The 25,523-nt window shown below is 45.2% G+C and overlaps 1 protein-coding gene across 1 annotated transcript in view; it reads right to left on the bottom strand.

Annotated features, from left to right (window-relative positions):
• The window catches only part of Thsd7b (thrombospondin type 1 domain containing 7B), an 844,758-nt gene extending 825,243 nt beyond the window's left edge, over positions 1-19,515 (bottom strand). Inside the window, exon 1 of the mRNA XM_060372003.1 lies at positions 19,200-19,515. The gene's annotated coding sequence lies outside the window, so the exon portion shown is untranslated. The remainder of the gene's footprint in view (positions 1-19,199) is intronic.
• Positions 19,516-25,523: the final 6,008 nt, after the last annotated feature.

The following is a 25,523-nucleotide window of genomic DNA, read 5'->3' as shown; positions in this document are numbered from 1 at the left end:
CGAGACATCTGCACACAGAAGGCCACAGAAGCCAGCTACACCGACAGCCGTGCACAGCCAGCCCTGCCATTACACTTGTTTGCAAACGTGAAATATACACATGGTGGGACAAGTTGATAAAGCACTCTTCTGTGCTGGCTTTGGAGTGGCTTATCGCTGAGGAATGCTGCATGGACAAGAGCTCCACAGAACAGAGCCAGGGAGCAGTGGGGGCATTCCTAGTTCCCCTTGAGCCACACCGATCAGGCATCACAAAGTCCACAGGTTTGCCACAAATAATGCCCTTCCACCCCTTTGTAGCAGCTACTTTTCTGAAACACAGTTCTCTGAGTAAGCTTCACTGAGTAGAAAACTACATTTACTGGCACGCTTAGCTGCCTTTTAACCATTACAACCACACACTGTATAATTTATATTAGCTTTGTTTTCAAACAGGCTGTCCTCAAATTTCTTTTGTAACCCAGGATAATCTTCAAGTTTTCTGCCTCCACTGCTGAAATTAAAGATGGACACCACTACACCTTTAATTTATACAGAGCTTTGGGTATGACCCAGGGCTTCACACATTCTAGACAAGCATTCTAACAGCTGAGCTATGCCCACAGCACCTTGTGTTGGATTTTTACACTTTATTTTGCTAGTTCATGATGAATTTATTATTATTTCTGTTTTGATTTATGGCCCTACCCACTTTTACCATAACCCTTGAGAATTTTCATTAATGAGTTTGGGCATCAATAAGCAATAAATAAAAAAGCAAAACGGACTATCCTTTGAATGAAAGTGTAGTGGTTGTTTTCACAGAAGAGAAGAGAGGCAGGGGCCACACGTGCAGCCTGTCAAGCACCAGAATTAGACAGAAGACAAAGAGGACCATCAGGAGAGAGCTGGACATGTAACAGGGCACCAAGGGAAGCGATGAGTCAGCTAAGTCCAGTCGTCCATCTGTACCTGTGGAGACTAATCTACCCAGGCCTAACACAACTCAATTACCTCACGTAAAATGACACAGTGCTTGAGTATAACCCACACATGTTGTCTACATTCAAACTGTCTCTAGATGACGTGTAATACATAAGGAAATCAATGTAGCTTCCTTTCTCTTGCTGTGACATAACACCTTAAGCAAAAGTAGTTTAGGGGAAGGAGAGGTTCTTTTGGCTTTTATTCCAGGTCACAGTCCATCACTGAGGGAAGTCAGGGCAACTATTCAAGCAGAAACTTGAATCAGAATTTTAAGGAGGAATCCTGCTTGCCGGCCCACACAGGATCATGTTTAGCCAGCTTTCTTACACAATTTAGCTAGCCCACCTGCCTAGGCATAGAACCATCCATAGTGGGCTGGACCCTGAGGTGTCCATTTTCAATCATGACATTCCTCATAGGCATGTCTACTTGTCAATCCAATTTAGGCAATCCCTCAATTAAGGCTTTGCTCTCAGATTACTCTAGGCTGGGTCAAGTTGACAGGTAAGCTAACTAGGATAGCAATGGAAAGGCAAAATGCTCAGTTGTTATGCTGTATTGTTTAGGGAATGCTGGCAAGAAAAAAGCCTGTCTGTGTTCACTGTGAATACTTTTTTTTTATGTACTTATAACGTTTAAGCTATTAATACTATGACACAAACATATTTAAGTCACTTCACAAGAAAGAATACATTGATTTTTATTTCTTAATTGGCTTAATTTTCTGACATATTATAAGGTCTCATAAGGATAATCTTGAACTCAATGTATAGCTGAAGATGACCTTAAACTCCTGATCGTTCTGCCTCCACCTCCCAAGTGCTGGAAGTATAGGCAAACACCAATATGACTGGTTTATCCAGTGCTAGGATCAAGCCCAGGGCTTCATGCATGCTAGGTAAGCACTCTACAAACTAAAAACCCAGACTCTTAGTAATTCTTAGCTGTTGCTTTTAACACCCATGCATTTCATGAGGCTGCTATTTTTGCTTGCTCATTGAGACAGGTGCTGGCTGCCCTGGAACTTGCTCTGTAGGCCAGGCTGGTACTGAACTTGAGGTTCCTGTGGCTCTGCTTCTGAGCACTGGGGTTAAGAGCACGCACCACCACAATCAGCCCCTTTTACTTTCTTTGTTCTCTTCTTCCTTCTGCCTGTATTTATATACACATCCCAGGCAAAGATCCACATAGAAGAGGGATTTTGTTATAATAACCTAAATGGACAGGAACTACTATGCTGCTTTGAAGGGTTTTGCTCCTTCCAAAAATAATCATGTGTTTGAAACTTAATCCTCAAGCAGAAATGTTGGGAAATAGAACCCAAAGGAATGTGTTCAGGTTGTGACCTTGTTAATATCCACATTGGAAACATTCATGGGAACAGGTTTTCTCTTTTGTCACATAAGACACAGACTTTCTACTGTTGAGAGCATGGCAAAGAGGTGCCCCACCTGCAAACTTCTATAACTTTTTGAAATACAATGGTATGTCTTATAAATTCCCGATCCCAGGTGTTCTGTCCCAACAAAACAAAGCAGACTAAGTCAGGGAGACAGACAGGCAGACACACACACACACACACACACACACACACACACACACACACCAAACTCATGGTAGATAGTTCATACATTTTACTAATCCACCCCTGTTGCCCAGATTCAGACCAGGCTCCTTTTCTCCCTATAGTTTCTCCCGTATTCTAAACATACACCCTTATTAGCAAACTTGACATCAGCTCCATAGGGTCAGTCTCATCACATCAAACACTAGTCTGTTTGCCTCCTTATATAAATCTCTGGTTGACTGAACGGGTCTACTTTTCTGTTCCTGGTAAAGTAAAATGCCATCTATTATATGACTACAATCCCAGAAAACTTAAATAAACATATTTTATAGTCTTATTCAATAGTAATTGATTTTCTTCATGTTTCTGGGAATGATCCAACTTCCTCCAAGTCCTCTAAGTTATCAGAGAGAGGTTAGCCTATATTCAGTGGAGTCTCTCTGTTTTCACTCTAGTGCACTTCATTTAGGAAATGCTTAGATTAGCTCCTAGAGGCTACCAGTGTCCAAATACAGTGCAAGGCTTATGAACTGCAGCAAAACCGGAACATTTACACCAGAACAGGATTTCTCTTGATGCCATTCATCAATAAAGACACGGTTTTTATGCTCTAAAAACTGGGTCATATATTGGGTGATGAGGACCTCTGAGGTGGCTCAGCAGGTGACGCCCTCGCTGTCATAGCTGATAGCATGACTGACCCTCAGGACCCACATGGCAAACGTGGAAAACTCACTGTTGCAAATTGTTCTCTGAGCTGCACATGCGTGTGCAGCATCTGTGCGTTCCTCCCGTAAACAAATGAATGAATGTGATAAACTGAATGTTTTCCCAAGGAAAAGTATTTCAAATTATGATTAGGACTTGGTTTTCTGATTGAGGACTTGTCGTTAAGAAAAATACACATGACACACACAGTCAGTAACACACCATGAAACAAATAGATCTCCAGGAAACTTTGATACCTACTTAATGAAATATAAGTGTCCCCAAAAAGAAATAATAATAATGTAGAAATCACACGGTGGGAATTCAGCGTCCTCAAGTGTGCATGTAGCACACAATGAAACTATAAATGTAAACTTGAATGTGGTATAAATTTTACTTAATGCCAGCTCTGATGAAAACAAGTGTGTCATTAACTGTGGTTTTGCTTGACTTGTTGGATTTGAAGGGTACTTTGGGGATGGTTTTGATGTCCTGAGTTTCTTTTTAAAAATGAGCTGATGTGTTCTTTTTCACCAGATAAATCTCCTGGCAGAGCATCTGGGCGCTCAGAGTCCTCCCTTGCCTTAAAGCTGGCTTCAGGGCTCTGGGAAGGTTCTCAACAATCACCAGCTCCAGCTCTTACAGTGGCTTTACTGTGTCTTTTCTCCTTTCAAAAACTGATTTAACATTTCTCTACTTCAAACTCTCCTAGCTCTTTAATTTCCTTAAATTGACAGTTTCTGGCTAAAGGAAGAGAGTGACAGAGAAGTACATGTGGAACAAAACATGGAGGGGCATGCCTGCAAGCTCAGCCCTGGGAGAGCAAGACAGGAGGGTCATGAGTTCCAGGCCAGTCTGGGCTACACAGGAAGGAAGGAAGGAAGGAAGGAAGGAAGGAAGGAAGGAAGGAAGGAAGGAAGGAAGGAAGGAAGGAAGGAAGGAAGGAAGGAAGGAAAAGGGGCAAAGGAGGTGAGGAATACATAAGAGAGGAGAGGACAATGGAGGAGAGTAGAGGGAGGGGGAGGGAAAAGGAGGGAGGGGAAAAAGGGAGCAGATTAAACCTGGAATAAACCCAGTATGTGAAACGTGTATCTAAAATTTTATTGAAAAACCCCAGCAGCAATTACTAGTTAATAGAGATTCTTTTAAAACATATTATAGGCACATCAAAACATTCATCACGTAACTATAAATCCCCAGCTTGTCTTGTCTTAGGTGTAAATTCCTGTGCAGAATGCAAATGGATTAGAATGGCCTGGCTAGGATGGCAGAGTCAGCCTGTTTGTCTGGAGTACTACGTGGTATGGGCACTGTGCTTCCTCATCTAGGGTGGGGAAGGAGGCACAGAGGCAGGTAACCGAGAAGCCAGTGCTGTCCTGAGCCACAGGAAAGAGAAACACACAGTGAACGCTCCTGTGCCAAATGAGGCTGCTCCAGGTCTGCAGGAGGAAAACAAGGGAAGACACAGAAGACCAAGAAGATTGCAGAGCTCCAGGCTTAGAGGGACAGTTTGAATAGCAAGAAGCTAGTGGTGAATTTTGAGCAGAAGAGCAGGGTAAAGAAAGCAGGTGGACCCAGCCCGTGGCAATAAGACCACCAAATGAGTAGAGAACCATTCAAGTGGATGTCAGTGTTCCTGGGGGAGGATTTTGGTGGCAGTGCTGTTGGCCAGAGTATTCTACAAGCGCGCCCTTCACTCTCTCAACGAGCAGGATCAACAAGCACTGGAGGCTCCGAGGGCCTGTGTGAGGAGCCCGCTCATCCTGACACTCCTGTGGGCCTGCTCCCTTTGAGTTCCTGGCGGCAAAGTCCTCTTGGAGGGGAAACACATCCACCCTCTTGCAGCACTCACTACCTCCATATAGATACTAGGCTGTGTGCCCTAAAACGTTGCTATCTCATCCATAAATCAGAGTCAAGCTGCCTTTGATGCACTCACAGCCTGCTTAATTGGAAAAGGCAAATATGCCACCTTCAACCTGAGTTTGCAGCAATTCTTTTCCATTTTTTTCTTTCTCTCTTCTCTCTCGGCAAAGAATGCTGCACTTCTTTCTCTTCCACTTTGCAAGATTACGCTTTTTATTTTTTTTGTCTGACTCTTCAGTGCTTATGTTGGCAACTTTAGAATTGAGACTCAAAACGGCAGGATGATAAGGACTTTGCCAGTGCATACTTGGCTTCTCTAGTGTAGTGAGATCCGTGTGTGTGTACATGTGATTATCGTTCTTGATTCCTCTTCACCATAATTTGTGAAACAGGATCCCACACTAACATGGAGATCAGCAGATCAATAGAGCAGCTGCCCAGTGAGGCCCGGGACCATCTCATCTCCACCTCTTCAGCACTGGGTCTGCAGCTGTGTACAACCACAGTCCACTTAATTGTGGTTTCGAGGGATGAAACTCAGGTCCTCCCGCTTGTCTGGCTGGAACTTCAATCTCTGAGTCACCTCTCCAGAGCCTTCAATTGCCCATATTCTTCTTCATCATAAAAACTGACTGGAAAACAACCACTGAACTTGACAACTAGGAATGAGTCTGTAGCTTTGTGTGACAAGCTGTATTTCAGCTGTAATCCAGACCAGCCCAGGTAACTCCAAGCCTAAGTCTAAGATGGAGAGACCAACATACTAGTTGCAGAGCTAGAATCTGAAAAGAATGCAAGGCAGGAAACTGTAACTGGAAAGGCATTCAGGAGGAGAGCTCCTGTTTATACATGGAAGACTATAGCTTGCCTGTTCCATGAATGAAAAACACTTCACATTTACTGTTGCCCAGGCTTCCATTTCCCACCATTTGCTGTGGCTCTTGAGTGTAGTTTGAATGAGAATGTCCCCCACAGGCACATGTACCTGAACAGGTTTCCCTGCTGTTTGGGGAGCGTATGGAACTTGGAGGAGGTGCAGCCTTTCTGGAGGAGGTATGCCACTGGGGGCAAGCTTTGAGTTTGTATAGCTTTGCCCCACTTCCTGCTTCCGCTTTCTCTCCACTTTTGCTTCCTGTGATCAGAAGGTGTGGAATCACTATGCTTCCTGACTGCAGGGCCAGCCTTATGCTACTGTTGTCATGCCTTTCTGCATTCCCCACCATGATGGTATCCCCCCACCTCTAGAACTGTAATCCAAGGTAAACCAGTCTCCCCTACTTGCTTTTTTGTGGGGGGGTGGTACAGGCGGGTCAGGGTATCCTATCACAGGAACAGGAAAGTGCCAAACACATTGTTATCCACAAAGCTTCTCCTAACTGCATATAACACACTCTAATGAGGCTGCAGAGACCCCTCCATCCCTGGTGCTTATGTCACAGAAGCAGAAGGCTTTCCTTCTCTCTACTCCTTCCAATCCTTCCATTTGTTTAAACCAAAGACTATTTGTAAACACATCTGATACCAAAGCTGGACATGGTATTTGCCTTTCATTGCTCAGCCTCTCTTTGCCTTCCTGTCATCCAGGTGTGTGTGTGTGTGTGTGTGTGTGTGTGTGTGTGTGTGTGTGTGTGTTTACCTATGCCTCTGTACCCCTCCGATATCCTCTCCTCCTATTTGTATGTCTAAAAGGCGTCACGGCATAAATGACTTCATGCTATTTTGAGAACTCCCACTCTCTGTTGTTGGGCCTGAATGACTACCTCACTGTTCCAGGTGCTTTCATCTTGTTGTAATTTACCAAACATGCGCGCTTGCCAAATCAATGGATAATTCTGTCCCTTCAACACAATGGCAAACACCAAGACAAAACTGTTTATCTTAGATTAGAAGGATTTGGGTCTCACTGAATTTAGACTATGAACTTCACAAGCTTGGAAACCACGGAGTTTGAGAATGCCGTGCTGCTTTTCACAGAACAGTAAACAAGGACAAGCCGGCGTGGCCAGCATGCAGCAGGGGTGGCGTTTCAAACAAGCCCTAAACATGTTTTGCATGCCATTAATTTGAAAGTGTTACATGCAATGTGATTTCAGAGGGAAGCAGGGTAGCAGCAATCAGCATTAAAGAATAGTGTGTGTAGTCAGGATCAAACAGTTGCAAAACTGCGACAGAAACAAATAACTTCCTAACTATCTCTCTGAGTACAGGCTCTCTTCACTGATAAACCCCCATACCTGCACCTTTTTCTCTGAAGCACTCCCCCCCATATTTATACACAACTCCATGAAAACTCCCTGTCCCGGGGAAACTGGCGTATCACTGCACACAGCAGCTGGGTAAATAGTACCCGCACGGAGCACTCACACTGGGCTCGCAAAGCCAGTCCACTCAAGTTGAGCTCCGTGCCGATGGCGCTGCCCACAGTCAGATTCTCGGCTGACACTGTCCCCACAATCTTCTCACTGATTCCTTTTGCTCATAGATACTAACCAATAAGCCAGGAATTATTTAGCTCTGTATTTTTCGGTAGATACTGCCATCCTCACATGGGCATATAGAAACACGCACAGTGTGTATGTGTGATGCGTATGTGCCTGTGCACACACATGCACTCACACTTCAGAGATGATGCCGGAGAGCAAACCCAAATCTACACACATACTTGTGGAGTGGTTCGCAACTGTGATGCACCTTAGTCAGTACCTTAGACAGATCTGAATGTAGCTTCAGCCATTGCTCACAGTTTAGCACTACAAAGTACGACTTGATGAATAGGTTCCTCACTCTCAATACACTTTTTCCAATAAAATTCTGAATGTGGCCATAACCGAGTTTTCCTGTGTGTGAACCGCTCCCTCTCCCCCTGTGCTGAAAACGATTTCTTTCTTTTAGAAGATTACAGTTTTACTCTGGTCTAGTTGATTAATTAGAAGTCAATAAATGGCATCAACAGAGATGACCAATTCGGACAATTAGCTGCCCACAGTGGCCAAAAGAACGTGTCAGAGTTTTAGGAGCTAGAGTGGTTGTGACCAACCTGACAGGGGTGCTGGATCCTCTGAAAGAGCAACTCTTAACCACTGAGCCATCTCTCCAGCCCAACACGTGATGTTTGAGCATTGCTCTCCACGGGGAATGAGCATGCAAACAAGCAGAGGTGACAGGTATATGAGAAGGTGATTCAATTTGCCAAGGAAGGAAGATGAACACATCTCCTCTCTATGAAATTTCTACATTGAAATTGGTACTCTATACTTGATTTTATCTATTCCATGCGATGGGCACAGCAGGGATTCATCAAATTGCCTTTGACTTTATTCATATAGCTTACAAACACACCTTACACTTCACACCAGCTCGTATCGCTGTGTGCAAATTACTTAGTTTTTCTTTCCAAGAAGTGGCTAAAATAAGAGTTTTACTGGGAAATGCATCATGTGCACAGGCATTATGCTTCAAGTCTTCCGCCTCCATGGTCCACACGCAGCAGCTGATAAGCATGTGCATGCCGTCAGATGACATATCTTAGAATGTATCTGCACGAGGAAGTTTACTATAAAGTTCTCAACTCTCAATATCTCCCTGAGCAGCTAAATTCTGTTTAAGATCCCTGTGCAGTGTGTCTCTACCAAAAAAACAAAAACAAAAAAACTGGACTTGAGATTATTGAAGTTTCACGCTAGCATGTTCAGCTCAGAGATGTTGCAGTGACAAACACAAGAATCCATGTGTTCCTCACAATGGGAGGACAGCCATACTCTGATTTTTCAACCGAATGATGTCACAGCCCAGAGGGCCGGCTCCTGTCAGAAATTCAACTTCAGAAAAGCCCTTCAGCTCTCTGAGAAAAATGCAACCTGTCAGGAAATGAATCAATCCTACCAAACAATTACTAGAATTTGTCCAGAAATATCACTCTGGTGGGTCGCGTGTCACTTCTGGCTGCAGTCATCACAACGAGGATGTGGGGAAGAGGACCAAGCAAAGCACGTCAGGTATATACTGGGCATTCAGGTAGCCTCAGCTTAAAGTTTGTCATTTATTTCCACACACTCCCTGCAAACGGACAAATGCCCCGTGTGGTGGGCCACAGCTAGACTCTAGCAAACCCACGGAAATGGACAATGAAAAGGACAAAAGACATGGGGGTTTGTGAGCTGGGAGACAGGAGAAAGAGTGATCTGGCGATTACAATTTGCACGCACACCTGCCAAGGGGAAGGCAGGCACATACATTTCATCTCCACCAGTGGAAGGTGCGCGCGGGTTAGCCTTTCACGGTCGAGAGACACAGAAGTCCTACAGATAGCTGCACTAACTGCCTCTGAGAGACAGGGCTTGTGTGTGCGTACGGGTGCATGCATGTAGCTGCCCAGACCCTTTGCTGACTCGGCGAGCTGTGTGGTTCCCGAGTCTCCCCACAGCACCATTCACACCAGTATCCAAAGGTTAGCTTGATAAACCTCTGTAGAGACTGGGACATGTGACTGAGAAGCCAACGTGGCCGTCAAAAGCAACTGGAGGACTGAAATTATTGTGAGTGTGGGTTCTAGGCACACACAACATGGTGCCCACCATACAAAACTACAAGCACCTGGTGCTCGTTGAATACAGTTTTAAAATACAGATGGGATTTTGAGACATATTACATCAAAGGTCTATAGCATTTCATGAATGACTTTTCTATAATCTACACATTTTGAAATGAAATGCATAGATATGCAGGTCTAATAGCATATTTTACTAATATTAAAATTAATTTCATTTTTCTTTCTTTTCAAATACGACTACTAGGACACATAAGTGTGAGCATGTGCTTTGTACTCGTGTCACCGTCTATTGCTGTTGAGAGCGCTGTTCCAGAGCCACACTGTGAGGGGAGATCCCGACTAGCTCAGTTTAGTTACTATTACAAAACAACAACAGCAACAGTCATAATAATAAATTCTAACAGTAAGATCTGGATGTGGTGATGAAGATGTTTAATCCTAGTGCTTAGCCTTCTCTCTCTCTCTCTCTCTCTCTCTCTCTCTCTCTCTCTGAGGCAGGGTCTCTCAGTGGCCTAGAACTCTCTGACTCAACACCAGCGATCCTCCTGTGTCTACGTGCTGGTGGAAATGGGGGCTCTTCCTGAGTTAAGCATATGTGAGAAATCACAGTGTGCTTTTCATTTTAAAATATATTTCATTATTTGTTTGGGTGGATGTGCGAATGTCTGCCTACACAGGCATACAGGTCTCCGCAGAGGCCAAAGAGAGGCATGCGCACCCTGGAGCTGGAGTTAGAGTCTATCGTAAGGGCCAGGAACTGAAAGCAGCACATATCACCACGCTCAGCTGTTCTGGATTCTGGGGAATTGAACTCAGTTTTTCATGCTCTGTGACATGAACTTCAGCAATGGAGCATCTTGCCAGCCCCCCTCGGAAGTTTTTAAAGGCAGTTCCATAAACTAATACATGTATGGCAGCATCTGGAAGGTGGTGTGGACAGGAAGCCGTCAGTCCATGTGCCCTCTCTGCATAATCCTCTGTAATATAGCTGTTTATCCTTCACTTGAGCATCTGCAAAGATGGGAGCTCACATTTCTGAGACAACCTATCACATTTGCAGACAGCTCTGAATATGAAAATATTCACTCCTGGAATGAGTTAAAAAAAATAAAAAAATCTCTTTGCAACTCCAACTCTTTGCACTTCTTTATATATGATTCTGTCAGAAGCAAAGAGGGAAACTGGTCATATTCCAATTGCTATATTTCTGTGCAAAATGTTAAGAGACATCAGTATGGGACATGGGTTTATTATACAATCCCACAGAACTCCATGCCAAAATATCTCCTGCTGACCCAGTAAGAGCTTTCCAATAAAAAGTTCTTTTTAAATGTTTTAATCATTTTTATTTTTGTTATTATTTGTATGCATGTGTGTGTGTGTGTGTGTGTGTGTGTGTGTGTGCGTGCGTTGGTGTAGATACACATGTGCTACACATGTGTGCGGAGGTCAGAGGACGACTTTTACAAATCAATTCCTGCTGTTAATTGTGGGTTCTGGGAATCAAAGTCGGGTTGCCGGGGTTTTCCAGAAAGCACTTTAACCTATGGAGCCATCTTGCAAGCATAATAAAAAGATAGTTAAAAACATGATTTGGGGCCTGTAGAGAGAGTTAAAGGGTGCTTGCCACTCTTACAGAAGATCCAGGTTCAATTCCTGGCCCTTCCATAAAGTGGATCACAGTGGACCCTAACTCAAGCTCCAGGGCAGCTCATGCCTCCCGTGACCTCTGTGGAGATCTGCAGGCATGTGCAGGCAGATGTCCACCCAGCCACACAAATAAATAATAAAAATAAAATATTTTAAAGATGAAAACCACACTCTGATTTCTCACATACGCTTCACTCGGGAACAGCTCCATTCTCTCAGTGAAGTCATCTCCTAGGAAGGACACCTCCAGCGGGTACAATGAAGAGGGACATCACCTGCCCAGCTCTCTCAACCCAATCCCAGGCATGACCACGGCCACCACCATCCACTCCTGTTCCCATCTGAGGACCTTCCACCGTCTTTTCTTCTCTGTGCTAATTTCAAAGCTATGGTCCCACACAGCTGGTCAAACAGTTCTGTGTTGACTAACGAAAAGGAACATGAATGTGGTGGGAATTGTTCAGGCCTGAAGCTGGTATAAGTTCCTTGGGAAGCCAACTAAAATGCAGCATCTTCACTCCCTGGGTTTTGCAACTTCTTTGGCCTTAGACAAGGTGCCTTTGGCTTAGCCATCGCTTATCAACTGAAACCACCCCTCAGCCCCAAACGCACACTCCTTCACCCCTTACCCCTCACCCCACAGCTACCCCACTCCCCTGGTTCTTTAAGATTCAGGATGGAACAAAAATTTACAAGACTCAGAAAGTCAACAAAACTCACAAGTCTCCGGAAGCTCCTAAAATTTACAAGGCCCCTTTCTAAGGCTACATATGTAACGGCTGCTGGGGAGAGGAGAGTACCTGCCAAGCTGCCAAAGGTCATTTGAGGAGTACAGCTTGTGTGTGTCATAACCCATAACTGTGCAGACCTTTCAGGGATGCAGCTATCTTTAAGACATGCATTCTCTTGGAAGTAACCCTGATAAACAAACTGGTCCACTAAAGTAGATTTGAGCAGAATTGGTTTGGTTTGGTTTGGTTTGGTTTGGTTTGGTTTGGTTTGGTTTGGTTTTGAAGGGATTGTTTTGTTGATATTGTTTTTCTTTATTTGTTTGTTTGCTTGCTTGCTTGTTTCATATCTTGCTAGGAAAGGTCATAAAAAAAAAAAGTGCCAAGGTCCCCTCAGTCCCAACACCGTAATATGAAAAATGATACTGAGAATGTTTCCTGCTTTAAAATAGCAGTTAACGGAATTAGACACAGCCTTCACTCAGCCTGATGAGAAGCACGTAAAAGATCACTGATAATTGGCAGCCACTGCCCTTGTCCATCTTTGTACCGTGAGGCCTCTCCCAATATGTCCTCAAATGTCTGTTGTCACCTAGGCCCCTGTCTCTTTCTCCTCTGCAGCACTTCCCAGAATTCTCAGTAGGGATGGCTGTCCTTTCTCATTCAAGGCCTTTGCCATCAGAACTCTACCAATAGCTGCTAATGAGGAAACAGATTCAATCAAACAATAAAATTAGATTTTACCCCCTGAGTTGTTTGGGGGAAAAAAAAGACTTTATGAACTACCCTAATCAGAGAAATCTCAGTGAAAACATAATTAAAACTTGGTTTTAACTCACAAGTAGAATTTGGATTACTGCTGAGAGAGGAGGTGGAGAGAAAAAGTGCAGACTTGTTGGGTAGGTGTGAGTCTTGTGGGTGTCTTGAAAGAGACAGGTTTAAGAGAAAAGGGCAGGTGACGGGAAGTTAACAACTGCACGAGTGCAAAGTGACATAGGATCTAGAACGTTAAATTTCTATAGAAGTAGCCTCTTGGCTTTTCAGAGACCATCTAATAATGCCTGTTTAGTCACAAGAAATCCAGAAGAGGACCGGCAAAGCGGCTTAGCAAAGAAAGGTGTCTGCCCCCAATCGTGAAAGCCTGGGTTCAAGCCCCAGAATTTACATGGAGAAGAGAGAAAACTGACTGATACAAGTTGTTCTCTCTGACCTCCACACATATGTGGGCATATGCTTATGCAAGATCTCTCTCTCTCTCCCTCTCTCTTTGTCTTCTTCTCTCTATCTCTCTCTGTCTCCTTCTTTCTCTCACACACATTGCTAGATAAATCAATGTTAAAAACATACAAAGAAATCTCAAAGAAAATATTGAAGATTTTTCCTCACAGAATCTTTGAGAGCATAAGCACCTCACCTCTCCGTGGCTGGGCAGGAGACATTAAAGTTTAAGCAATGTGATAATTTGTATAAAACAAAGTTTCAAAATGAATGGAAGTTGGCATGAGGTAAACTCATTTAACTCTAAAGACTATAAATGTAGGAGGCAGGGAAAAAATAACTCCTTTTTTTCCCTGAAAAAAACAATACTATCAAATTCCTCCTGTCCATGTAATTTTGATGAAGGGTCCGAACAGCTGTGGGGAGATAATCTAGCCCTTCAGTGGATGTGCTGGATTAGAAATTTAGCTCTGCCCCTGCAACAAGTATTCTTGTTTCGTGCGTGCTCTGTGCTTAAGCATTCTTATGTTTCTTTAGAGAACCAACTCAAGCTGAAAGTGCAGTGGTTTTATATGAATTGATAACTCAGCTGAAAGGGGTTTTGATACCTTGAGATAATCAGCACTCACGTGTTTAAATAGACATATATGTTATAGGCAAAACACTACAATATAAATGCCAACAGATTTTTAAATTCAACTACATATGGTGCCAATAGCTGCACTTATTCTTGTTGTGACTAAAGACGTCAGAGATAATGTTACAATATTACAACTGCTAGCACTCAGGTACGCACCAGCTGAAAGACGCAACATCCCCAAGAGGTGATGTTCCTAGTAGCTGAATCACGACCTGCTAAGGAAAGTTAGGGGGGGCCGCCTACCAAACACCTAAGAATGCAGACATACTTTGATATTTTTATATCCTGTGGGACCATATCAATCACAATGGCCAAATCACTCCCCAAAAATGTCTCACATAAGCACAAAAGCTTAAAATCAATAGTGAAGCGCCCAGAAGCAAACTCAGAAAGACATTACCACCAGCTTCAGTCTTGCTATAATTAAAACACTTCCCTTATGCCTACTGCATGGTATGCTTTAAAAATCCCATCTCAGAGAGCCCAGAACTAAAACACGCATTACTACAAAGCTGCAGACCACGACAAGGCGACCGTGCCTGATTGCCACGAAGTTTAGAGTTCTTCTCAATGTTGTGATTCTTCCAAAAGTAATGGGCTGTTCAGAAACATCATGCCAGGACAGCAATCCGCAGCCAGCCCTCATGCAGGCAAGTGGAACATAGCAAAGAGCTGTTTCCACAGTCAAGGCGTTGAGAAATCAGTTGTATATTAGTTACTTTGGGATTCTGTTTTTAGCTGCTGCATATTTAATTACAAAGGGCTCACAATTAAAATATGCCTAGAGAGGCAAAATCAAAAGCAAGCATTGTAGTCCTTGCTGCAAATTCCTTCTCCTTTGGTGCTGATGGACTTTTGTTGGCTACAAGAAACACGGCCATACTCAGTGGATTCCCTCCTCTAGGTCAGGAGTTTGACTCTCCTTCATGAGAAACTTTTCTTTACTTAAAAAAAAAAAAGAAAAAAGATGCTCCCATCACAGCAAGGAGTTCTTGTTTTAGAATTCTTTAATCGCAAACACTGAATAGCCAAAAGCTAGTATGGTTCCTGAGATGCTCTGAAATGCACTGAATGTTAGCCAGCTCTGTAGTACAGTCACATGCTGAAAGGCTCCGATTCCTACAAGCACCAGCCACAAGACTCAACTGTTCACATGACAAGCTGAGTGTGAGTTCAACTCTCCACCCTTTGCAGTAACCACAAGCTTTTACCGACAGTGGAATCTATTCCACAGCACCTCTAGTGTTCTAAACTTTCACCAAACAATAAAAAAATAACTGAATTTCACCAATCCCCTGCTTCCCACTAGAGATGGAATACTTGATCTAGTAGCTACCACCAGCTGGAAACAGGACATTTACGTCACCCTTCCAAGGCTCAAGGAATATCTGAGGAGAAAGCCTAAAAATGTAAGGCTTGCGGGCTGAGGAGGAACTCTGAAAGTGTCACTGGAGAGGGAACGGCCATTGCACTCAGAACTCAGGGCAGCTGTGGCCACCAGCAAGCACACACACATAGAAGATTGTAGCCGTCATTATCCTGGATAGGCAGGGGCTCATAATGTCCAACTCATCACTGACAGACTACGGGCGGTTAATGGGTGTGGCAAGAGGGGCTGTCACTTTCTGTGGTGGTATAGCCACTGATAAACTCTCTCAGTAAATAATTCTGGACTCAGGCTCAGGAATGCAACCCCAACTAAATAAAGTGGATCAACAACAAACACATCAAAGTCGAGTGGCTTTGCGAGAAGGAAGGAAGATTTTAGCAGGAGAGCGAGGAGGATCAGCAAGAGCAATAGGTGTTAACTCAGTGTATACAGATGTGAAAGTGTCAAAGAATAAGAAATAAAATAGAGAGTAATCGCCAGTGGATTATTGGGAACAACTGCTCATATTGACAGCCATGCTTTCCTACACAAAAATCAACGAGATAATTGCAATTAATGAAGAAGTTTTGAAGGAGAAAACGTAAAGATAAAAACATTTAACTTGGAGCAAGGGTGCCGGTGAGTTGACTCGTGCTAACCCAGAGATTCCACTCAGACTCACAGTTGTAAACTTGTAGAATTAAATCAGACCAAAAGTCCTCCCACTTTCACAGGTTTGATGTGTTAATTATCACTTAGATATTAATCCTGCTAACAACTCTAAATTAAGGACTCATGGTATGTAGCTAGAAAGCTGCCGGAAGCTACAGTGATTGTGGCTGAGTGTCTTTTAAAGTTATTTACTGAGAAATATCTCCTTGTGGAAACATAAAGAATGCACAATGTATGTTAAACTCGTACTCAGAACTCTAGAAACGTGTGCTGCCCGTGGCAGTGGCTCTGGACAGCTCGCCAACCTTCTGTTGTCGTCTGTGGACAGCGTCTGAAGTGTGGTTGCTGGTAGAGCTCTTCCTCCTTTCCCCACCACCTGGTAGAGTTGACACTACTTAGAATTCTTTAATCTGTTTATCTAAATCATTCACTTAATATATCGTATCATTTGTCATTTTGACTGTTAACTGAATAGGACCAGTCAGCTATTCTCCATTATTCTATTCAAGCTTCTCAATCAACGTCATCACGTTAATGCCTAATCTTTACGACGGTGTACAAAACATCAAAATTACAGCTTGAACAAGGTTTTTTTCCTATAAAAGAATTGTATTACTCTAGCTTCAGCTTCTGAGGTAGAATTAAAATGGGTGACAGACTGAAAATTGTTCAGACACTCCTCTTCCATTAACTTCCATCCTAGCTTTTCATCCTGTCTCTTTGGCCAATGACTTAAAGACAAACTTCATTTTTGAAGATATAATAAAAAATATTATTTCAGAAATAAGATTCACAGCAAGCAGAAAAAGTTCTCAAGTGCCTTTCTAAAGAAGAACATCTTAGTTGTACCATTTTCTTCCAACGCCTTTTTCTCTGGAAAGACAAGCTCAGCAGAGAACAGAATTGCACATGTAGTCACCAACTTATTAATGCCAGCCCTCAAAACGGCAGTCTGTGTTCACATGGTTTTGTGATCAGTGATTATTTTCTGTCTTGCCTTTCAAGTTTTTAACAAGCAACAACTTGGATTTAAAAAAATACAATAAAGAAAGATTAAGAAATATTGCAAAGATATTTTTTAAGTATCAGTTTAAATACTGATGTAAGTATTGAATGAACGCATTGTGTTTCAAACCTCACAACAGACCTATGAGGTCCACCATCAGCAGGCGGCACTCTTGTGGAAATCACATCTCCAAGCCCTTGGGAGTCTTCAGAACCCTGAAAGGTCAGCCGGTACTGCTTCTGGGCCTGTCTGAGAGAGCACGCAAGCCTTCTCCACACCCTCTAAGACAACACTGTCCCCACAGTTCTTTAGATGCATAGCTGTAAGTTGCCACAGACCAGAAAAATCATTGGAATTCTTTTTCACTTAAGTTTTCATGAAAAGGAGTGCTCACTCCTCAGCTTCCAGAAGGGGGGTGCAAAGTACAAAATAACAGGGAACTTAGAAGCCAGGCTGGAGGACTCCTGCTGTTCATACACACACACACACACATACACACACACACACACACACACACACACACACACACCTTCCCCAGATAACAGGGAACCCGTCACATGAAGTTTTCAAAGAAGGCTCCTGTGAGTAATGGCACTGAGGTTTGAAGACAGGAGAGCATCAAAGGAAAGCCTCCAGACAGGAACTTCTATAACCTTTACCCGCAAAGACCAGAGCCCGCACTCACCACTGAACAGGACTTTTGATTTGGCTAGTGGTGTCCTTAAGTGGCTCGCAGAAAGCCTTAACTGAGTGTTATCAAGAGTGAGGAGACTGTGGGGGTTGTCCCTGTAGACCATCTCCTCTCAGCTACCCAGAAACCCAGATTGCTTTCTGAAATTCCAGAAGGGATAAGATCTCTCTAACACACAAAGATAGTCTGGCAAAAAGAAACTTCAGGTGCACACAACACACACACACACACACACACACACACGATGGTGAGAGCCCTACCTGCATGGCTTACCCCTCTGATAATAATGAACTCTCACAGATGTGTTGAGAAAACACCAGGTGGGCGCCTTCTGCCAGATCGCCACATACAAGAGCATAAACAGGCTTGAACGAGGGAAGTAGCCAACTGCCAGCAGACCACCCCAGCACTGAAGAGAGCACCAGGAACCCTGCAGCTCTCTGGAGAATGCCACAGTCCTAATATCATTGCACCTACTCACTGGACAGAACTGAATCACAAGGCTCTGAAAGGACGCTTGCTCTTTAAAGATTTCAAAAGAAAAAGGTACCATTAGATCGCACGCCTGTCTCTATTAGAGTGTGTGTGTGTGTGTGTGTGTGTGTGTGTGTGTGTGTGTGTGTGGGTGTGTGTGTGTGTAAGTGAAAGAAATAGAGGAGCCAGGGAATGCTTACTGCCTTCACCCGACCACACACACACACACACACACACACACACACACACACACACACTCCAAGCTTTCCAACTTCAAGACTCAATGTATGGGGACGCCAGAGAGCGGGGTTTCATTTCCCTGTTCAGGTAACTTTAATAGTGGACAGAACATGCAAGACGCAAGGCTGGCGGGGGAGAGCAGAGAGCATGCTTCTCCTCCCCTTGCCTCCCGCTCCCACATGCTGGACCCGATTTTCCTCTCAGAAAGCAACGTGGCACCATGTCCGACCTGTGGACGCCCCTCTCCCTCAGGGGGCCCCTTGCCCCCTCGGAGACGGTGGGCATGTAAACTGTTGCTGTGGCCTTCTGTCACTGCAGGGATAAATCCGAGGACGCCGCGAAACTTCTTGGCTTGCTCAGGTATCCTCTCGGGTCCATGGGCACCCACGCGCGGATTTCGCAGTCCGAGCTGCCCAAAGGGGCACCCTTCGGTCGACCAGTTTGAAAACCCCACAGAACTGCCCGCGCTGGGACCGGGAAGCTCCGAGGTTCCCCGCACAGGATGGGGAACCTCGGGCTCCGGTCACAGGTCCCCACAAAGCGGGCTGGAGCCCCACGCTTTATAGGTCGGGTTGCCTGAGACCTGGTCCCAGTCTCACGGGTGTCCCTGCCTGCCCGCCGGCTCAGCGGGTCCAAGCACCCGGTAGCCCACCCTTCCTGCAGCCCAGAGCCGAAGGCTCCGGCTCCAAGTTCCCGCGACTGGCTGGGAGCGGGGACGAGGGAGGCTGCCTGGCCGGGAAAGTCCGCGCGGGAGGCGCCCGGCTCGGGGCAGCTGCCTCCTCCACCCCGGCCAGCCAGCCGAGGGACCCGCGGCGCCAGCCCTGCGGGCTCGGGGCTCTGCGCGGTCGCACTCACCAGCCTCGCCCGAGCCGCAGCCGCAGCCTCTGGGAGCCGCCGAGCCCCGAGCTTCCCCAGTGAAGATGGTGGAGTGTGTTGGGAGACCACCCATTCCAGCGTCTGGCAACCCGGCGGCGACTCTGGCTGCTCAGCACTGAGGCAGGAGGAAGAGGAGGACGAGAAGGAGGAGGAAGGAACGGCGCAGTCGGACGCCATCTGCTGTACACCTCTGCGCATCCATTGGCTGCCTGGCGCGTCCCCGGGAGCCGCGGGGCGCCGGGCCGCGGGGAGCCACCTTGCGCCTACCCTCCCGCCGCAGCTGCTCCGGGGCCCCTCCCTCGTCCTCTCCCCTCCTCTCTCATCTCCTCTCCAGGCCCTCCTCCCGTTCTCTGGGTTAGTGCACCTTTCAGACCCCAGGGCTCATCAACCCGCTCCTCTGGGTGCTACTGGCCTCAACCCACTAGGCTCCTCCGCACCCCTCAATGCAACTGTTTTCCCAACTCTAAAGCTTCCGGAGCGCAGGTGCTGGCTAGAAGAGCGAGATTCCCCAGCTAGGCTGAGCACCTGGTGCCTGTCCGGCTGAGGGCTGCAGGGAACTACTCTTAGCTTTGGGGTAGGCCCAAGGGGAAGGCCAAGAAAAGGTGGGTTAAACAGAGCTCAGGGGTGGGGTGCTCTTGGCACACTTGCCTGCAGGCACTCACTACGCCATCCTGCAAGCTTCCCCAAGCCTCAGAGTTCCTCAGGTGACAACAAAGAGACAAAGATCCCATCAGGGGTGTAGAGGAGGCAAGCTGGGAATGCCTCCCCGCCTCCCCCAACCATCGGGGTGCTAAGGCATAGTCTTGGTTTATAGGATCCTTGGTCCCAGAGCGAGGGTGCAGGAGGTGTGGCCTGGGAGCGCCTCACAGGTAGGGGTGTCAGAGGCAGCTGGGGGCTGGAGAGTCTAGCCCGCCCAGGGAGGCAGGCAGGAATGCAGCCAGGACAGCTCTCAGGCAGGCGACGACAGAGCTTGAGCGCTGCAGGTCCTTTGCCTACTCTGACACATGTTCCAAACCCTCCTGGTTTCTGACAGCTTTGATCCAGAGAACTTCTTAAGCTTGTTCAGAGAGATGAGGTTGCTTCAAAAGGAGAGAATGAAGGGGGGCGGGGCTGAAAAGGGGGAGGGGGATAAAGACTACCTATTGCCAATTACTGGATATTTTGCTTGTCTTAGCTTTTTAAAATGTGAGCCCAGAGACAGCAGGGAATGTACCTCTCTTATTTTATCCAGTGCCTGGCACACTGTGGGTGTCTGAAAACAAGCAAAATAACAATAATAATAATAATGATAAAATTAAAGCTTGATGTCACAGTACAAATTAGATTAAAGAGATAGAGTAGCTAGCATCTGCCACAGGGGGACAAACAAATCAAAAGAATGTAAGTGCCATTGTAGGTAGAAATGTGAATATTTCGGTGAGGAGCTTGCTGTGGGACAGGTTCTGAGTACGAAGCATTAGTACTTGAACAAGGCAACCATCGTTGTCCTGATGAGCTCTGAGCTCACATTTGGGCTTAGGCCTCTGTCCTAGACCATCCAGATCTCACAGTATCTCCCCAAATCTAAGACCGCATGATTTGTTATCCCCCCCCCCGAGTGGTTAAAAAATACCAAGAAGAAATGGGTCCATAACATTTTATTGTAATCTCAGTACATACACACACACACAGAGAGAGAGAGAGAGAGAGATCAATAGCCACTGGGTCTCATTTAAATAACTTGAGAAACAAGCCAGAGAAAAACATCTCTGCTTTCCTGGAGTGTCACGCCAGGACCCCCCAAGTGTCAAGCTTCCCAGAACTGAGGTTGCATCTTCAGGCCCCATCCCACAGTCATACACTCTGACTGGAAAGCTTGGCTTTGAAACCTTTCTTGAATGTGCTATCAAAGATGACTTGAGAATATGTCACTCGTGGACATCTTGGTACCTGCCTGCCCCCACAGAAGCAATGACTTGTGTTTTTTCTTTAGGCTGATGATTTGGTTTGAACCTGCATTTTAAATTTAATAAGAAGCTCATCCTCACTAATCTTCTATGCTACCCCAGCAGTCATTTATCATGCTCACAGGAACACGTGGATCTCTTCTAAGACCACGCTCTCCCCTCTGTCGCTCCTCTTTGGCCTCCTGGTATTTGGATCTAAAAATATAGAAAATGCTTATATCTCAGTTATGTCCTATGCATGGGGCTTCTTCTTCTACGTGTGCATACTTACATGCAAACACGTGTGCAGGGTTTGTGAATGCATGTGTTCCTGTATATGCACATGTGTGTATGGATGCATGTCTGCGAGCAGCATGTAAAAGCCAGAGGTCAGCGTTGACCACCTCCTTTACCACCCTCCACCTTGTTTCTTTTAAAGACAGGGTCTCCCATGAACCGGGAGCTCACTAATACAGCTGCACTGAGCTAGGTGCTGAGCTCCACAGCTCTTCCTGTCTCTCTCTGTCCAGGTGCTTCATTCCAGGAGCACATCGCTACTCCCAGCTTTTTGTTTGAATGTTGGGGGTCAGAACTTGTATCCTCATGCTTGTGATTCAACCACTTTACTGTCCCCCACATTTGGACTTCTGAAAAGAAAAGAACAATTTGGAAGAATGAAGTCCAAGTGAGTTCTAGATAGAAAGAACCATAAGCATTAAACATCCTTACTTCTCTCTCCTGGAAGACAATTACTACCCTTTAAGGCATCTTGCTGACCACAGGATTTCAGGAAAGTCACGGTGTAGGATGACAGATTTTACCTGACATTGTATAATAATGCATAAATCTGGTAGAAAGAAAATGCAGATCAAAGATTCATTCTAACCTCATCTTTCCACTGCTGCCCCAAACCTCTCTGGTTTATGTTTAAACAGGATTTGCTAAAACACCAGTTTCTTCCTGAGATAGGCAGCTCTGGTCCTTGGAAAAGCCTGGCCTTAAGAAATCTGCATTAGATGAGAAACATTTACAGGATAGCCTAGGCATGAAGATAGGCAAGAAAGACTGTTACACAGGAGCAGAGAGTTTACAGATACAGGACCAGGGAAAGCATTTGGAGGAACATAGCCTTGAGAGTAGGTGGCATCATTATCTGCGAGGAACAGATCAATAGGGGTAGAAATAAGCTGGAGGTTAGAAATTCCCCTAACCCCCATACACAGATGGCAGAGGCGCCAGTCACCATCCTTCTAACAAGTGCAGAGGAAACAATAGAACAATAGAAGAGTGAGGGCTGAGGTCTGCTGGGATTCATTCCCTAGTGAAAGCCAAAGCTAGCTAGCCCTGCAGAAGAAAGTACCCTTGCCATCAAGGCACTGCTGGAGTTTAAATGTTCATTTTGTTGTTGTTGGGCTTGTTTGCCACTGTTATTTCTGAACACCATGTTTCCCATGCTGTATAACAAGCTTGGGTGAGAAAATACCATTTAAACAAAATAAACAAATAGTGACATTAAACAAGAGATAAAGAAGACACGCTGATAAAGAAGCCCAATTTAAAACAGGAATGAGAAACGCCAGTGTGGTAACTCAGGCTTGCCACCCAGGACGTCTCTGCTTGGTCTACAATTCACATATGCAAGGGAGCAGAGTGGAGCCCAACACTCAGTCACTTTGGGGAGCAGAGCAAGAGGAGGAGGGAAAGAGAAAAAGAGACTATGATTGTCTCATTTACACAATTCATTCGGTCCAATTCCAGGTTGGCTGAGATCCTGTGGCAAAACTGAACAATTTTTTTTTTCTCTGCCAAAAAAGAGCATTTAGTGTTGGCATAGATGTGCACATTTTGAGTTTGGTCCAGTAATTTGATTTTGATATGTCAACATCTTAAAATACAACCTAATGATAATGTCTTGAAAAGTACTGCAACAAAACTCTGCTGGCCTCCGGCCCGGCTCTGCTACACGGAGGTACCAAGGCCTTCCCAGAATGCTCTCTGCCTTCCCAGCTTAGTCCCCAGCCATCAGTCTCCGGCAGGCACGAGTACATCTGATGTGTGCCTGGGCTGTGCCTACTAACTGCATTAGGTGTTTGCTGTCTGGTGATTCAGCCGGCTGAGCACTTAGCCCTCATGGAGTGTATTATCTAACAGGAACAATAAGCAATAAACAGGCTCACGTGTGCTTGTGACCACGTAACATGAAAGGAAAGAGAGAGTTCTGTCTAAAAAGATGCAGTCCAGAAATAATAAAAGCAAAGAGACAAGCTCAGGCACAACCTCGCAGAAGAGATGTTTAGGCCCAGACACAGAAGATAATTGGCGAGGGGGGGATTTAATATGTCCTGTCATAGATATTAGGTGTTGAACTAAGTCAATCTCACATACCATTTAATCTACACAACCGTGCCTGTGTGGCACACACCATTATCGGCTACACCTAACAACAGAGGCACGAGAACAGAGTCAGCTAAGTCACGCAGCTAACGGGTGACCCTTGGATCTGACCGCGGACAGCCATGTGTGCGTACTCAATCACTGAGACATACTGCATCTCTCTGTACAGTTAGGCATCAGCCAAGAACGGTGGAGAAATGAGATAGCATGCCAGGACCATGCTCCTAAAAACGTTTGCACATAAAGAATCGGTCACTGAAGCACCTGGACTGTGGTGACGATGGTAGGGAGGACCATCAGGCGAGAGGCAGATAGAGGGCATACCTGGTCTTTCCCGTAAGCCAGTGGGTAGTTTCAGCTGTCTGTGTGATACCATATGACTTAGATGTTAAAAGACCACTCCGTGCTGTGCAGAAGGTAAGCAGATGTGTTTGGGGAGTCAGTGATCCAGGCAAGAGATGACGATGGCTTCATGCAGAGGGAACCGGATATCAAGAAGGTGTCATACAGCTCTTCCATTTTGCCTCTACTTCCCCAGGTCTGACATCTAGTTATTTTAGCATCTAAAAATCCTAAAAGCAAAGCAAAGCAAACAAACAAAATATTTAATTCTTCATGTCGTCCACAGGGTGGTCAGCCCATATTCTTGTCAATACTGATACGGCGCAGAAGGTCTGTAGGCTTAAGCTCCGCATTTGATACACTCAGGAGATTTTTACTTATTGGCAATATTCTGGAAGTGCCTCCTTCTAGCCCAGGGCTCATGATCATCCCAGCCCCTTTCTTTGATTGATGGCTTCTCCTCCCATATTATTTACTAAGTAAGAGATCTGAAGGTCAGCTGGCTCTTCTCTTCTTTCTCTACATCACTGAGCCATCATAAAGTCAGGAGGCGCTGACATGTAATCTTCACTTACCAAGGGAATATGGACCGGCAACCTCCGTTGCCACAAGAAACCGCTCCGAATAAAGTGGAAATAATAAAACCCCAGAGTGACAACTTGGACCACATTCATAATGACTTGGGTTGTAAAGACCAGGTGTTCTGTAGACGGGAACTTGTTATTATCCAAAGACTTGGCAACCTGAATCCTCTTCTACTGGGCACCAAGCCATGCAATACACATAGGCCTAACTTTGACGAGAGAGGTAGAACTTCTGTCTTCTATTCTGCAAGGACATCAGCATTTTGATGGGTAGCAGGTTCTTTTACAGGTAAGAAAGACAGAAAACTTCACCTGTACAAACAAACACATGTACCTGCCCTCTACATACGCATGGACACAAGCATGCACCTCACAAACATAAATAGACACATGTACTTGTGTACATGCATCTGCACAAATATAAGCATCCACCTAGACACTCATGGACACATTCACATACAAACACGTAGGTAAACACATAAGAACATCCACACACAGAGGACATAAATGAAAAGAAGTCCTTGCATCGCGTGCTCCTATTACCTTCCTTTTAGAGTCTGGACATCGGATTTTCCCTGCTGCCGGCTACCTCAGTGACTCTCACCTTGCTCTGTTATGTGTCCTCTCCTGGAGCCTACCTGTCATTTCACTTTGATTCCCAGAAACCTATTGTCTTCATGCTGTCACTTGATAAGTGTCTCTTCATAAACACCAGCCTCTCAGAGAAGCCTTCTTTGACCTTTCTTTATAGAAAATAGCATGTGCCATCTCTGAGCATCTCCTCACCTGTTCTGACTTTTCTTCATAGAACTTGCCATCATCTGAAATTCAGTTACATCCTATATCATCTCAACATTTCTATCTATCATCCCATAAGAAGCATATAAACCCAGGTTGGAGATATGGTTCAGTGGTTAAGAACGCTTGTTGCTCAATTATGAGGACCCTTGCTCACAGGTCAGGAGACTCCTAAACACCTTTAGCTCCAGATCCAAGAGATCTGACGCCCTCTTCTGGCCTCTGCAGGTACCTACATGTGCATGTGTCCATATACCACA

The sequence above is a fragment of the Meriones unguiculatus genome, chromosome 18 (genome assembly GCF_030254825.1).
Source record: "Meriones unguiculatus strain TT.TT164.6M chromosome 18, Bangor_MerUng_6.1, whole genome shotgun sequence".
NCBI lineage: Eukaryota > Metazoa > Chordata > Mammalia > Rodentia > Muridae > Meriones > Meriones unguiculatus.
Note: the sequence above shows the minus strand (reverse complement) of the source record. Positions and strands in the feature narration are given on the sequence as shown.